The 16,492-nt window shown below is 46.8% G+C and overlaps 1 protein-coding gene and 1 long non-coding RNA gene across 2 annotated transcripts in view; one reads left to right on the top strand and one right to left on the bottom strand.

Moving 5' to 3' along the window:
* Positions 1-2,825: 2,825 nt before the first annotated feature.
* LOC309666682 lies at positions 2,826-5,888 on the top strand. The gene is made up of 2 exons (XR_014267238.1): positions 2,826-3,320; positions 4,105-5,888. It is a non-coding gene; the product is annotated as an uncharacterized lncRNA (long non-coding RNA).
* A 1,276-nt stretch (positions 5,889-7,164) lies between these two features.
* The window catches only part of CGAS (cyclic GMP-AMP synthase), a 65,311-nt gene continuing 55,983 nt past the window's right edge, over positions 7,165-16,492 (bottom strand). The window contains exon 7 of the transcript XR_014267179.1: positions 7,165-8,089. The gene's annotated coding sequence lies outside the window, so the exon portion shown is untranslated. The remainder of the gene's footprint in view (positions 8,090-16,492) is intronic.

Below are 16,492 nucleotides of genomic sequence, written 5' to 3'. Positions count from 1 at the left end.
TAACCTGGAGCCCGTCTATCTCCAGCCTCACCACAACGAGGAGACTGGCGCCCACCATGTGCCATTTATCTATGTGCAGAGGGTTCAGAATTGTTAACTACGACACCCCGGAGAGAACGCCATAAAATAAAGCCCACTGTTTATGTATGGTCCATTTTGCCTTTAGTCTACAGAGTCCATTCATTTCCAAAGTTAACTTAGGTCAGCACCTTCCATGCATTTCTAATATAGTTGGATTCTGTCACATTGTGTATTCCATCCTGCGACACTCCTACGTCCTAAATAACTAAATTTGAATAGATTATGATTGAACCCTTGGGCTGTACACATCTATGGGCTTAGACAAATGCATAGTGACAGGTATCCTTCCTAAAATGTCACGTGGAATACTTCAAACCCGCCCCCCCCCCCGCCATGATCTGCTTATCATCTATAGGTAAAGGTAGTTTTGTCTTTTCCAGAATGTCATACAAATGAGGTCATACTGTGTGCAGCCTCCTCAGACTGGACTCTTCCACTCAGAAATATGCACCTAAGATTCATCCATGTCTTCCCATGGGTAGATGGCTCATTTCTCTCTGTTGCTGAGTAGTATTCCATTGCCTGTGTATCAGAGGAAAACCAATTTTCCCTCTACCCTTGTAGGCTCTTGACTGAGATTCCCCTGTAAGAATTGTAATAGCATGCGTACCTCCTGAATATATGAGAGATACCCAGGAAAACTGAGTCACTCCCTGAAATGGCCAAAGCCATCACCTTACATACCATCTTCAGCTAAAGACAAATGAAGGACCTTGGGGGAGGGGAGAAGCCAGTGACGGCAGGTTATCACACAAAGCACAGTAAACAAGGGTATGGTTGTTATGTGGATTTAAGGCAAGACTTCTCCACTGGTAAGAGTCTCTTGAGATTTAATCATCCTTCTGTTTCCGGTACAAAGAGGGACACACCCTTACACATGGAGATTTCCCTAATAAATGTAAATGTACTTCACAAAAGGAAAACCTCTACTCAGTTTTTCTTTTCTTTTTTTTTAAATTTTATTTATTTTATTTATTTGGTTGCGCCGGCTCTTGGTTGCAGCCGGCGGGCTCCTTAGATGCAGCATGTGAACTCTTAGTTGTGGCATGCATGTGGGATGATCTAGTTCCCTGACCAGGGATTGAACCTGGGCCCCCTGCACTGGGGGCCTGGGGTCTTAACCGCTGCACCACCAGGGAAGTCCCAGTTTTTCTTTTATTATTTTAATCAGACCAAAATAATCCTTATGCCAAAGAGACATATTTTGGGGTGGCATATTCTGCTCCCCTTGACAAGGATGTACCCCAATTTGCTTATGCATTCATCTATTGAAGGACTTCTTCATTTTTTTCAAGTTTTAAGCCATTATGAGTAGCGCTGCCGTGCATAATTGCATCCTTGTTTGCACTTGGACATAGATCTTCAAAGCAGTTGCCTAAATCCTGGAAGCACGATTGTTGGATCCCAAGGTGAGACCTGTTTAGCTTTGGGAAAAACTGCCAAACTGTCTCACAAAGTGGTTGTAGATGCATCCCACCAACAACAAGGGAGCGCTCCTGTTGTTCCTCATTCTCCAGCAATGGATATGTTTGGAGTTTAGCAGCCCTAACAAGTGTGGTGTGATATCTCATGATTTTAATTTGTAATTCCCTGATTGCATATGATGTTGAGCATATATGATATTATTAAACATCGTATATAATGTTTACCCATTTTTTATGGAGTTTTTTTTTTTTTTAATTTATTTATTTATTTTTGGCTGTGTTGGGTCTTCGTTTCTGTGCGAGGGCTTTCTCTAGTTGCGGCAAACGGGGGCCACTCTTCATCACAGTGCGTGGGCCTCTCACTATCGTGGCCTCTCTTGTTGGGGAGCACAGGCTCCAGACACGCAGGCTCAGTAGTTGTGGCTCACGGGCCTAGTTGCCTCACGGCATGTGGGATCTTCCCAGACCAGGGCTCGAACCCGTGTCCCCTGCATTAGCAGGCAGATTCTCAACCACTGCGCCACCAGGGAAGCCCTGTGGAGTTGTTTCATAGTTCTTTGTATTGAGTATATTTTAAGTCCAAATCCTTTATCAGATATGTGTTTTGCAAATATTTTTCTTCCAGTTTGTGGCTTGTCTTTTGGTTTTCTGAATAAGATTTTTCAGAGTGGAAATCTTTAATTTTATGAAGTCTACAATACTACTTTTTTTCTTTTCTGGGTTGGCTTTCTGTGCTGTGTGCTAAAACTCAAAGCTCATGATCTATAGACCTAACCCAAGGTCATGTAGATTTTCTTCTCTATTTATCTCTATAATTTTGAGAGTTTTGCATGTTAAATGTTTGTTAATAAATTTGAGTGAATTTGGTGTACTTGTTTTTTTAATTTTTATTTTATTTATTTTTGGCTGTGTTGGGTCTTTGTTGCTGTGTGTGGGCTTTCTCTAGTTGTGGCGAGTGGGGGCTACTCTTCATCATGGTGCACGGCTTTCTCACTGCAGTGGCTTCTCTTGTTGTGGAGCACGGGCTCTAGGCACGTGGGCTTCGGTAGTTGTGGCACGTGGGCTCAGTAGTTGTGGCTCGCGGGCTCTAGAGCACAGGCAGTAGTTGTGGTGCACGGGCTTAGCTGCTTCACGGCACGTGGGATCTTCCTGGACCAGGGCTTGAACCCGTGTCCCCTGCATTGGCAGGCGGGTTCTTAACCACTGCGCCACCAGGGAAGCCCCTGGTGTAAGTTTTAAAGTTTGAGTCTACATTTATTTTATTCCATATGGTCTACCCTGGTTTCTCTTCAGGTCGTATAAATCTTTCGTGTTTTTTTTTTAATTCCATATGGTTTCCAATGAATTGTTCCTTAACTATTTAGGAGAAGTCATGGGATATTTGGCTGTATTTCAATTTGAATTTCTGCAGTTTAATGTATTCAGCAGACCTGCGCTCGGGGGCGGGGCCTCCACTGAACTGTGAGGGCAGCTTGGTCTGCACGTTCCCATTGGCTGGCAGCGAACGTGAGCCCGCCTCCCTGACCCGCCCCGGGAACGCGGGTTCTGCCCGCGGACTTCGCTCCCCGCACAGCTGACGGGAGCGCCGTCTCCTCAGGACCCGCTGGGGCTTTGGCTTCTGGAACACGCGGGGCTGAGTCCATACTGAATGCCGGCGCTTCGGGACGGCCCGGGGTCGAGTCGACACTAACGGAAGCCGGGTCTCGTCAGGACGCCCTGGGGCTTCAGCTTTGGGACACTGCGGGGTCCAGTTCACGCCGACAGGAGCCGGGTCTCCTCAGGACCTGCCGGGAGGTGCTGCCGCTGAGGGAGAAGGTGAGGAAGAGTGGGGAGAAGGTTCCTGGGCGTGGCTGACCGCTGAGGGGGTGCATCTTCCGAGCACCCAGGAGAGGAGGGGCTTGATGTGGAAAACTGGGGTTTTGTTCACGCCTGTGTGTGGTGTAGACAGAGCGCAGTGTTGTTCTTTGGCGTGTGGCGTCCGGTTTTCCCAGCACCGTATACTGAGGGGACTGTCCTTCCCCTGGTGTATGTTCTTGGCTCCTTTCTTGTGAGTTAACTGACCACACACCTGTAGGTTGACTCCTGGGCTCTCTGCTCTGTTCCTCTGGTCTGTGCGCCTGTTTTTGTGCCCATTCCTCACTTTTTTGGTGACCGTAGCTTCGTAACGTAGTGTGAAGTCAGGGAGCGAGATGCCTGCAGCCCGTTCTCCTGCCTCAGGGTCGCTTTGGCTATTTGGGGTACTTTGCGGCTCCGCGCAAGTCTTAGGATTGTTCTGTTTCTGTGAAAAATGTCATTGGAATCTCGGTAGTGTCTGCACGAATGTGTGCATTGCTCTGGGTAGAATGGACGTTTCAACGCTATTCTTTTCACCCACGAGCACGCGGTATCTTTCTATTTATTTGTGTCTGTTCAGTTTCTTTCATCAGCGTCTTACCGTTTTCAGTGTGCAGGTCCTTCACATCAGAGGTTAAAGTTATTCCTAGTTATATTTTTTGGCTGCAACTGTAAACGGGATCGTTTTCCTAATTTCTCTCTTTGATGGTTCATTCGTGTACGGAATCACAACTGATTTTTGTGTGTTGATTTTTGCGTCCTGCAGCTTTACTGAATTCATTTATTAGTTCTAACAGCTTTTTGGTGGTTGGATGTGGAAAACTAGAACTCAGGTGTCCCACTGTTTCGACTACGTCCAGGTCATCCATAGCACCCAAGACGTAGTGGCTCTTAGTAACATGTGGACCCCTCCCAGGGCGATTAGTCTCATCACGGTAGGTGAACTGGATCTGGGTAGGGCTTGGCCTCTATGGCAAAGTTGGATGGCTTTTCTGTTTTTCTGGCGTGGTATTGACATGGTGGTTTCGAAAAGTAATTGTCTAGTAAATTTCAAAAGTATAAAAAAACTTTAAACAGCAGCAGGACAAAGTTTTCCACATTCACACGAAATACCGCAGTGTGTTTCACCCCAAACTGGGCACATAACCCCCAAATGAGGAATCATTATGGTTTCCACGTCATAATCCAATCCACAGGCCCACCTCAACTTTCACCAGCTGCCTCAACTGTGTGGAAATGACTTTTTCCATCCTGATCCAGTTTTTTGTTTTTGTTTTTGGTTTTTTTTTTTTTGGAGCAATTACTGAGACTTTGCCTCATTTTCAAAACCTTCATGGATTTAAAGCACACAACCATGAGTCCAATCTGGGTGGTCTTTTCTGTAGGGCTTCTTTCACTTAGGATGTTTTCAATGTATATCCGTGTTGTAACATGTATCAGTTCTTCGTTTTTTTCATTGTGATTAAACACAGATGACATTTACCATTTAAGCCATTTTAAGTACACAGTGCTATGGCATTAACTACATTCACGTTGTTGTAAAAATATCCTCACCATCCATCTCCAGACCCTTTTCATTTTCCCCAAGTGAAACTGTAACCATTAAACACTAACTGCCCTCAACCCCTGGCAATCTTATTCTACTTTGAATTTGAATTTGACTTCTCTGGACACCTCACAGAATGTTTGTCCTTCTGTGTCTGGCTTGTCTCACTTAGCATAATGACTTCAAAGTTTACCCACTTTGTAGCACGTGTCAGAATTTCCTTAGTTTTTAAGGCTGAATCATGTTCCACTGTGTATATACCACATTTTGTTTATCGATTCATCTGCCAAAGGACACTTGTGTTGCTTCCACTTTTTGGCTATTGTGAATAATGCTGCTATAAATATAAGTGTACAAATATCTCTTCCAATCCCTGCTTTGAAATATTTTAGATGTAGACTGTGGAAAGGAATTGACAGATTATTCATTAATTCTATGTTTAAGTTTCTGAGGATCTGCCATACTGTTTTCCACAGTGGCTGCACCATTTTACTTTACTCCTTTATGTGGCAGAATAATGCAGCTTATGGATCTACCCTATTTTGCTTATCTCACTGATGGACATTTTAATTGTTTCTACCTTGGGCTATTGTGAACAGTGCTGCTATGAATATTGGTGTACAAGTTTTCGTTTGAACACTTTTTTTTTTTTTCCATTTTGGGGGTATTTATCTAGGAGTGGAGTTGTTGAACCATATGCTAATTGCATGTTTATCTTTTTGAGAAAATGCCAAGGTATTGTACACATAGATTGCACTATTTGACATTTACACAAGTAATGTTGAAGGTTTCTAATTTCTTTACATTGTTGCCAACATTTGTTATTTTTAGGTTTTTTTTAATGTAAGCATTCTAGTGTGTATGAAGGGGTATCACATTGTAGTTTTAATTTGCGTTTCCATCTTGACTACTGATGTTTGACATCTTTTCATGTACTTGTTGACCATCTGTGTGTCTTGTCTGGAGAATGGTCCATGCAAGTCTTTTCCATTTAAAAAATTGGGTTGTTTGTCTTTTTGTCGATAGGTGGTAAAAGTTCTTGATATATTCTGAAGAACAGACTCTTATCAGGTATAAAATGTAGACACATTTTCTTCCGTTCTGTGGGCTCTTTATTTTCTGGATAGCATCTTTGGATGCTCAAAGGTTGCAATTTAGAGGACTTAAGAGTACACATAAAAAATGGTTACCATGATAAATTTAATGTTATGTATTTTTTACAAAAAAACCCTTGTGCTCTAATATTGGAAAGAACTTGAGTAATGAAGCACGCCACCTCAAGAAACCAAACACGCGCACTGTAGAAACGGCAAGCGCACGTAAGCACTTGTCTCACTGGATGGCGAGCTCCTCAGCCTCCGACACGGTGATCAGACTTTGCCCGATTCACAGACCAAGACAGACTCTTCCTCTGACTCAAGAGCCAACCCAGTGCCTGTCACTGCTCCCAACAGGGTGCAGCACCACGTTGAGTCTCTTCATTCCCCAGATGCTCGCTGGGTCATTGATTTTAGCCCCTTTTCAGTACCCACTTAACAACAAAGCAATAAAGCTAATACTCTCCTCTATGTTTCTCTTCTTGGAGAAGCAGCCTCCGGATTGAGCCCCGTAGACAAGCCTGCAAATGCACCTGTCCCGCGCCCAGGTTTCCTCTTCTGTGGGCATGTGGTCCAGGGAAGTCTTTCAAGTTTTGTTAAGCTTTCAGACAGATAAGAAAGTCGGGGACTGGTGCCCATTAGCTTTATTAAAGGGAGGGTGAAAGCACATCCCAGTCAAAGGGCACCCAGATGAACTGTCAAGGGGGAGATTGGCCAAAAGATGTGGTTAGTAACTGCCCTGTAGTTTACATCTCAAGAGCCTTCGAGGTTAAACCTCCTGCTCTGCTGAGCCGTGAGGTCATGGTGAGTGCTGAAGTTTACTCTCAAATTCACTCTCTCCTTTTCCTTCCCTCTCGTCCCTTCCCTCTTTCCATCTCTCAAATCAATCCAGGTTCTCCCAGGGTTCAATTTATCCTTTAGATAAAAGCAGAGCTCTTTTACGAAGTACATTCAAGCCATTCAGACTGCAGGGTTCTAGTTCAGAAGTTACAATTTCAGGTAGAGATGTGCCTCAGTCATGGGAAATGGCCATGTAACCCCTATGTCAGTGTGCCCATCCGTGAACGCCTCCGCTAACTTGCTTCACGAAAGACCGTCTGTGCTGACATACACCCACCCCCCATGCTTTCCTAACAATCAAAAACGAGCCAACCTGCAGCCCTTTGACTAGCAACCTGCAGCCCTTTGACTAGCACCCTGCATGTGAGGTTCCTGGGAGGATAAGGAGGATAATTTAATTCACAGGCCAGCCTGAGGTCCCTTTAGCTCGGACGGAACAGCGTCTCCCAGAATCCCCTTCCCTGCTTGGCTCTGGGTTAGGGCTGCATCCACAGGAAAGTGTGCAGGAGACGGAGGGGAGGGACATGCTTCAGGGCAGGTACTGCTGCAGTCCACGCACACTCACCACCTCGTGGTCCCTCGCTGGCTCTGGGCCGCCCCAGGCTCCTGGCTTGTCCGCCCCTCGCTGGAGCTCCTCCTCAGCTCCAGGTCCTGGGCCAGGTTCCTGAGCCGTGCTCGGGGTTCGGGGGGACGCGCCAGCAGGTCACCCGTGTTGCTGAGGTCAGAGTTTGGAGCGCTGACTGACTGATGGGGGTCCCAGGGCATCCTTTCTTGCCCCCGCTGCCTGTCCCTCTCCCCCGCTGGGCTGCTGGCCGCTGTGACATCAGGCCCCGCACAGACACAGGGCAGCAGACTCACGTGCACAGGCGGCTCCACCAGCTGCCGCAACTGCGTGAGGTCTCAGCCCCGTAATCAATCCTGTACATCACTTACACAGTTCTACTTCTCGGCTTGAACCCTAAGCAGTCGCCGGAGGAAGTAAGTCAGCAAACACTGCGTGGAAGCTGAAATTCTCTGATCTCACCAAATCCTGCTTTGCGATGGCCTTGGCCTCACTGGATGCTGAAGGGCAGGGTCGTGGCATCCAGACTTGAGCTCTCGTTTTCTCTGGGGCCTCCCCGCGCGGCAGCGACCGGGAGGATGACCTCTGTCTCCCTGGGGCCTCTCCCCACAAGCTCACCCTTATCTCGCTCAGTTCTGCTTCTTCCTCTGTGCTCACCAGTGTCCCGCCATGAGCCTGCTGCTTCGTGTCTCCTTGGAGGCCCTTTCTATCTGAAATAAGACCAGTGTGTATCAAATCATAATTTCTAGTTCCAAATATATAGGGTTTTTTTTTTCATTTCTCACTGAGCTTTATTTAGCAGTAACTCTGAAAACTTCAGACCCCGGAATCTCTCCTCTGTGGTACAGGGGCTGGCAGTCAACGCCAGCTCTGCTCAGTCAGTCTGACCTTTGAGCAGACCCCTGAATCTCTCAGACCATCCGACCTTCATCTGTAGACAGAAAGAGCGGGAATTGGTGATCTCAAGACCCCTCCAACTTCAGACATTCCATTCAAAATAAACTTCTAAACAACACTCTAAATACACTAGGAGAAGTTTCATCTTTAAAGGAGCTGGAAGTAAATATTTCCAGAAGCAAGTACTTAGACTTTTGTATATTTTCAAACACACATCAAACACACGTAGCTATAATGAAAGCTTTTTCCAGAATGAAATTTGCTCAGAGCAAATTTAATATTCAATCACTGTTACTAAATTTACTGTAATTTTAGCATACTATTTACATAGTCTTTGATCCTTTATTTTTATTTTGATAATCTTTTCTTTTTTAACGTATACTGCCTCAATCCTATTTGGAAGTGTGTGGCAATATAAACGTAAGGAGATAATTAAAATGTCCTAGTAGCTCTAACTGAAAATCAATTCAGGTTAAAACTCCTTTACTGTGCCACCTGGAAACAGAAAGTTAATGCATTATATTAATGTTGCTGGAAAGAATACAGCTCTCAAAGGACTTCCAGGAAGTGAATTAAGCTTGGGGGAAAAACACACATGAAGGCTTTGCTGATTTGACCAACTTCACGTGGAGTGAAAGAGCTTCACTCTTTGTTTTACAAGAAAAGCCACTCGTCTGCCTGGGTCCACCACTCCACCTCACTGTGTGTGAGGGAAGTCGAACACTCCTTTCTGTCTCGTCCCCTCAACAAGGACCAGGGTGTATGCCCCTCACCGTATCACCAGCATCTGTGCCCAGGAACTGCCAGATCCCTACTCCTAAACCAAACCCAGGGGCCAGAGCTCTGCTCCCTACAGACGGGTGGCCCAGGTGTTGGCTGCCTGACTTTACCTGAGCCTATTTCTTGTGGACAAGGAAGGGTAACTCAGAGGGTAAAACTAAGAGCTCGGAGAGCAGAGTCAAGAGCCGTGGAATTACATGGAAGCATCCTAAATGTCCATCAGTGGAGGAATGGATAAAGAAAATGTGGTACATATATACAATGGAATATCAGCCATAACAAAGAACAAGTAATGCCATTTGCAGTGACATGGATGGGCCTAGAAATTGTCACACTGAGTGAAGTCAAAGAAAGACAAATATATGATATCACTTATATGTGGAATCTAAAAAAATGATATAAATGAACTTATTTACAAAACAGAAATAGAGTCACAGATGTAGAAAAAAAACTTATGGTTACCAAGGGGGAAAGGGGTGAGGGGATAAATTAGACTGGGACTGACACATACACACTACTATATATAAAATAGATAACTAATAAGGACCTACTGTATAGCACAGGGAACTCTACTCAGTACTGTTAATGAGCTATATGGGAAAAAGAATCTAAAAAAGAGTGGATACATGTATATGTATAACTGATTCACTGTGCTGTACACTGAAACTACAGCAACATTGTAAATCAACTATAGGCCAATAAAAGTTTAAAAAAAAAAAGAATGTAACAAGTGAATGTCTACTATAAAAAGCCTGGGAAGCTCCAGGTAGAAGCAACTTCCTCTCCCACTCCAACTCCCAGGAGGAGAGAGGGGTTGAGGGGTGCGGTGAGGACGGCCTGAAAGAAGATGGGCTTGCAGCTGTGGGAGGGTCAATGCCACTACTAGCGCAGGTGGGGCAAAGCCCCAAGGAAGAACACCCCACGTGGCCGGGCCAGCCTCTGGGAGCCGCCCTAGATGGAGATGACCTCAAATCAGAATTCCCAGGAGTCTATGTGATCAGGCCAGCCTAAGGACGTGGAAGGTTATAAAGAAGCGCTCCCCCTGGCAGATGGAAGCCCCTTGAAAAAAAAAAAAAAAGAAGTTAAAAAAAAAGGGCCACAGAATTGCTATTCCCAGACAGCGGTAGCCCTGGGCCCTAGTAAGAAATTAGTGACACGTGCCTTGCTGGTCTCAGAACTGCTGTGGCCCAGTGGCTGCTGTGTGTCTCCTGCTTGCCCCCTCTTTGAATGGGAGTGTCTACTGCAGTCACCCCATGCCTGCGCCTCCACCATGGGACAGATCACCAACCCCTTCAGCTCACAGGCCTTCAGATTGAGAAGGATCGTACTCAAGGAGCTTGGCTTGAGGAACCAGACCCAGGGAGCCTCATTTGTACCTGGGCATTGAGGCTGAACCTGACTTCATAATGCTGTGAGACTTCTGTAGGTGCTTGGAAGGGGTAAAGTATTTCTCATGTGGCAGGAATGTAAGCAATTGTGGTCAGAGGATAGATTGTGTTTTAAATCATGATCCCAAATTTCTTCATCACTTCTCCCACTGAAAAGTGGTGTCTATGTCCTCTCCACGTGATTCTGACCAGGGGCTTGGGACTTGTAGAACGAGGAGAATGTGGCAGAAGTAATGCTAAGTGACTCCCAAGGTTAGGTCAGAAAGGGATCTGCAGCTTCCACCTGCTTCTCTGGGGATTCTTGCCCGTGGATCCCAGCCACCATGCTGTGAGGAAGCCCAAGTTGCCATATGGAAGGGTCATGTGTAGGAATTCAGGCCAAGAGCCCCAGCTAAAGTCTCACAACAAGACGTGTGGGTAAGTCTTTACATCATTCCAGCCCTAGCTGTCAAGTCCTCGCAGCTGAGGCCCCAGACAGTGTGGGCCAGAGACAAGCCATCTCCGCCATGCCCTTTGCAAATTCCTGACACTCGGAATTCATGAGCTTAACGCGTAACTTCTGTTTTACACCATTAGCTCTGGGATGGCTTATTCTGCTGCGGTACAAAACTGGAACCGCCCGTGTGCATTCCCGTCCCTGCTGTGGCTACAGGGGCTTCATGCCCCAACCAGGACTGGAGACGGCAATGCCCTTGGGTCCTGCTCCTCTCCTGCCTTGCTGACTGTCCCCCATCACCACGACAGCGCATGAAGCTAAGATCCAGACGCTGTCGCTGCCCTTACCAGCTCTGATTTTACATGTCAGACTGCACTGCCTTACGGGTGAAACCCAAGATAGCACAAACGCCGTGGTGAGTAACATGATTATGACTAAGGAAATAAGGAAAAGGAAAGCACAGTCCAACAGTTAACACTTGGCAATGTGGCCTGGTGAGCTGGGCCTAAGACTTCTGAACTTTTTGTTTTGTTTTTATCTGTCCTGGCACCTCTATGCAGAAAGTTACATTACATCTCCAGTTTCCTGTTGGTCTAGGACAAGGGCCGATGGCCAGTATATGACGAGCATCTGGCAAATCCCCAGCTGCACCGGGCAGAACTCCAGGCCAGATAATCACTGCCCCAGACCCCCCTCCACACAAGCCAGGGTTCCCCACCAGGGAGAGAATGCAGGCACAGCAATACTTCCTCACACATTGAAAATTCCCGGTCAGTCCCTACCACGCCTTCTACACGCTCAGTCCTCAGTCTCCTTTGCGTCTGAGATCTCAAGGCTTCACGGAAGTGAGACGTTCTCCTCAGAAAATGGAACCTGGCACACAGCCCTGTGCCTCATTCTACCAGCCAACGCCACCAGCTCTTTGTACTGAAAAGCCATGTGTCACCCATGTCCTACAGAAGCCCTCAAATAAACGACAGCAATGCCACCAAGAAGACCCAGGGTCGGGGAGGGCTGCGGATTAATGAAATAACCGCCAGGTTCACTAGACTGCCAGCTGCTAGGTGGTGTGGCAGCAACTCCTTCCCACTGGCCTGACATCTTGGATGTCATGTCCTGGAACTGGTGACAAGGCACCTGTGGGGGGCAGTGTGGCCACCCGGGCAGTGGGTAGTGAGACCAGGGAGAGAAAGTGGGAATGCATGGATGGATGGGGGACCCTGCACAAGAGCTGATTCTTTAGGTTGATGTGGTTGGTGTAGAGATTTTAAACAGAATTTGGGGGACTTCCCTGGTGGTCCAGTGGTTAAGACTTCGCCTTCCAACGCAGAGGACGCAGGTTCGATCCCTGGTCGGGGAGCTAAGATCCCACATGCCTCAGGGCCAAAAAACCAAAACGTAAAACAGAAGCAATATTGTAACAAATTCAATAAAGACTTTAAAATGGTCCAAGACAAATGAACAGAATTCGGAAAAGACCAGGTTATTTGACCACAGACCAAGCCCTTGGCCTCCACAAGGTCTTGGGTTTTTATTTGCTTTGCTTTCACTAATGTTTCTTTACTTTCCAAGAACTTCAGAAGAGGGTAAGGGAGTGGGGGAGGAAGGGAGTGGCAGATCAAGGAGAATTTAAGTCCTAGATCTGAACTGTGAGATCCTAAGGTACTGTCAGTTTTAAAAAGGTGTCCCACTTCCAAGAACCCAGTTCTGTAAATAGTTTTCAGAAGTCAGGAGACTTGCAGAGATTTAGCTTGGCTGACGAAATTTCCATTTGCCTCTTCCATATTTCATAGTGCACTCTCCTTGGTTTTCAATCTCTAAAATTCCAAATTAATGTGGACATCGCTTCTAGCAAATGCAGTCAGAGCTGTCCTGCCACCACCAACGGGCAATCATAAAGCCAAAGGAAGAAAAAGAACAACTCAGCGCAGCTTCCAGAAACCAGAAGCTTTCCCATCTCGCCCCCTTTCAACCCCATCCTGCCTCTTCCCACGTGTCTCAATCTACTGTCATGATTCAGCTGCAAATATACCTAACAGGAAACATCAGCTCCAATCCTATTCTGTCATCACTCAAAAACCACCACGGTTTGGTCAGAGTAGAAAATACAATGAACACTTGTGAACACAAACTACACTCAAGGATTCTTACGCCCCCAACCGGTTCAGCTACACAAGCTTCTAAATGGGGAGAGTCTAAACCCGGCTCCCGGCCTGATGGTCATCATGTCTCGCTGCCTTGGCTTCCGCTCTAGGCCAGAGCTGTCCATTGGAATGTAATGTGGATTGCAAATGTGAGCTGCATATAAAATTTTAAATTTCCTAGTAGCCACATTTAAAAAGTCAAAAGCACATGAAATTAATTTTCATAATACCTTTTAATCTAATATGTGAAAATATTATCATTTCAATGTAATCAATATGTTGCAACATGTGGCTCGTGTGCAGATAAGCTTGTCCTTATGTTTATGACTAAATATGTTCCTTTCTAAGGGAAAGTGCCTCTCCTGGGTCAGGCAGCTGAAATGGGAACCCCTGTTCCCTGGGAGTGAGCTTGTCAGGTAAAAATACAAGACACCTAGTTAAATATGGACTTCAGATAAACGATGAGTAATTTTTTAGTATAAGTACATCCCAAGTATTGAACGGGACAGACTTGTACTACAAAAAAAAATTGTCGTTGTTTATCTGGAATTCAAATTCAGCTGGGCTTCCCGTATCCCTATTTGGTAAATCCAGCAACCTGAAAGGCGTGATTGGAACTGAGTCCCTCTTTAGCTAAAAGAGAGCACGTCGGTGGTGAGTGAGCTCAGCTTCCTCCCATCAGGGCCACAGTTAGGGTGAGGGGAGGGGCCAGCGGAGGTAGGAAGGGCGCAGGTGCCCTCCACCTTGGCCCAGCACAGACAGGAAGGCACTGGTGACCCCGCAAAAGAAAGACGGGCAAATGGAAGCTGAGGAGAAGATGTGGCCGGTGCTGGGGGCAGCAGGAGGTGACGGTGCCCAGGAGGTCAGGGCAGGCCTGCTGGGGAGGATGGCGTGCAGGGTGAGAAGCACCATTACCAAGGAAGAGTGGTGAGCGCACCTGCAGGAAGGTGTGCAGCTGAGCAGCAGGGGGCGCTGACGCTCTGCAGCTACTCCTCTCCACCCTTCCTTCTTCCCTGTCCATGAAATTTACAAAATATCTGTATATCCCTTATGAATAAACATTTTGCAAGACCTTGATCTAACGTGGCATCTGCAGCCTTCCGACTTGTTATGGATTTTTCTTTACCGATAAAATTGTCTTTTATTTTTATTTTATGTACTAAGAGCCCTCGCAATGGGTGAGGAGAGAGAAGTATTGAGTTTGTTTAATTTATTTGATATTCCTTGGTGTGCTCCAAGTGAGAGGGGTGAAATATGCCCCTCAAATTTCTAAAATTCCTAACAATTCCAGCACAGTTACTGGTTAAAGCTAAGGGGCATGGGGGTCACGGAACTTTGGGGGAGATGTGTTTCAGGTTGGCTGGGTGTTGAACACTTGTAAGGCTCAGAGGTAAGATCCAGAGTGCCTGATACAGTAGGTCAGGGTGAGAACTTGAGAATTTGCATCTTTAACCACTTCCCAGGTGATACTAACACTGCTGGTCGAGGGACCACACTTTGAGAACCACTGCCTTAGACAATGAGAGTTTCCAGAGAAATTTAAACAGAGACATCTGCTCTGTTCCATAGTTAAGAGTGTTCTCGGGCTTCCCTGGTGGTGCAGTGGTTGAGAGTCTGCCTGCTAATGCAGGGGACACGGGTTCGAGCCCTGGTCTGGGAGGATCCCACATGCCGCGGAGCAACTACTGAGCCTGCGCGTCTGGAGCCTGTGCTCCACAGCGGGAGAGGCCACGATAGTGAGAGGCCCGCGCACCGCGATGAAGAGTGGTCCCCACTTGCCACAACTAGAGAAAGCCCTCGCACAGAAACGAAGACCCAACACAACCAAAAATAAATAAATAAATAAATAAATTTAAAATATGGAGAAAAAAATCATTAAAAAAACATGACTTGATGTTTAAAAAAAAAAAAAAAAAAAGAGTGTTCTCACATTAGAAACCCAGAGAACAACCCGCAGATTAGCAGAATAGCTCTCCCACAACTAAGGATGTAAAGACGAAAACCACGTGGAGACGTGTAGGAGGGACAGAGATGCAGTCTAGTCAGGACCCGCACCCCCGACGAGTGACCCAGAGCAGGAGGGGACATCACGAACGTGGAGTCCTCCCTGGGGAGCACACGTCAGGCACCCCAGCCCTGGGGACCTGCACCAGGAAGACGAGCTCCCATATCATCTGGATTTGAAACCAGCAGAGCTACATCCAGGAGAGCTGGGGGGCTATAGGAAACCAAGACTCCACACTTAGTGGGCCTGTGCACAAACTCACTCACTCTGAATCCCAGCTCAGAAGCAGCAGCTTGAAAATTGTTTGGGTCACATGAGAAGGAGATTCATTGACTAAGTTTAGGGCAAGTGCCAAAGTGGCAGGATCTGTTGAAACTTTCTCCAGGGACCAAAGCGCTGATGGGTGACATTTAAAAAAATTCTCTCTTGGGACTTCCCTGGCGGTCCAGTGGGTAAGAATCTGCTTTCCAATGCAGGGGGTGCGGGTTTGATCCCTGGTTGGGGAACTAAGATCCCACATGCACGGGGCAACTAAGCCCATGCCGCCAACTACTGAGCCCGCACACCTAAACTAAAGAGCCCGTGTGCTGTAAACTACAGAGCCTACACGCTCTGGAGCCCACGGGCCACAACTAGAGAGAAGCCCGTGCGCTGCAACAAAGAGCCCATGTGCCACAACTAAGACCCAATGCAGCCAAAAATAAATAAATAAATAAATAAATAAATAAATAAATAAATAAAATATTTAAAAAACAAAAATAAAAATAAAAAATTCTCCCCCTGCCTAGCTGGCCCAGCACTGGCAGGCACCATTTCCACCATTCCCCACTTATCTTGGTAGCACTGCTTGCCCTGCCACGGCATTCCCCTGTGGACCAGCCCCGCAGGCACCCCTCCAAATTGGCTCCCACCCTGCTACACCCGATGGGCAGCCTCAGCAGGGACCAGTGACCCCCAAAAGAGCCTCCTTCCCTGCCACACCCAGTGGGTGGCCTCAGCCGTGACTAGCATCCCCCCAGGGTGGCTCCCCACCCAGGTCAGCCCCGCCCACAAGCATGCCTGCAACTGTTGTGGGGATCACAGCCAGCTGCACTAGGGGCCAACCCCGCTCACTGGCATGCCTACAGCAACCACGTTACCACCACAACAGGACAGCACACACAGCCCACACAGGAGACACGCTTAGAGCACCTGGCTCTGGTGACCTGGGGGAATGGCTCTTCCGTGACCCACAGGAAATATTCTACATAAGGCCACACATTCAAGACCTGGAGACATAGCTCATCTACCGAATACACAGAAACAAAGAGTTAGTCAAAATGAGAAGACAAAAGAATATGTTCCGAATGAAAGAGCAAGACATAACTCAGAAAAATAACTAAACAAAATGGAGATAAATAATCTACCTGATAAAGAGTGCAAAGAAATGGTCATAAAGATATTTACTGAGCTCAGGAGA

This window comes from Balaenoptera physalus (assembly GCF_965194825.1).
Source record: "Balaenoptera physalus genome assembly, chromosome: 9".
NCBI lineage: Eukaryota > Metazoa > Chordata > Mammalia > Artiodactyla > Balaenopteridae > Balaenoptera > Balaenoptera physalus.
Note: the sequence above shows the minus strand (reverse complement) of the source record. Positions and strands in the feature narration are given on the sequence as shown.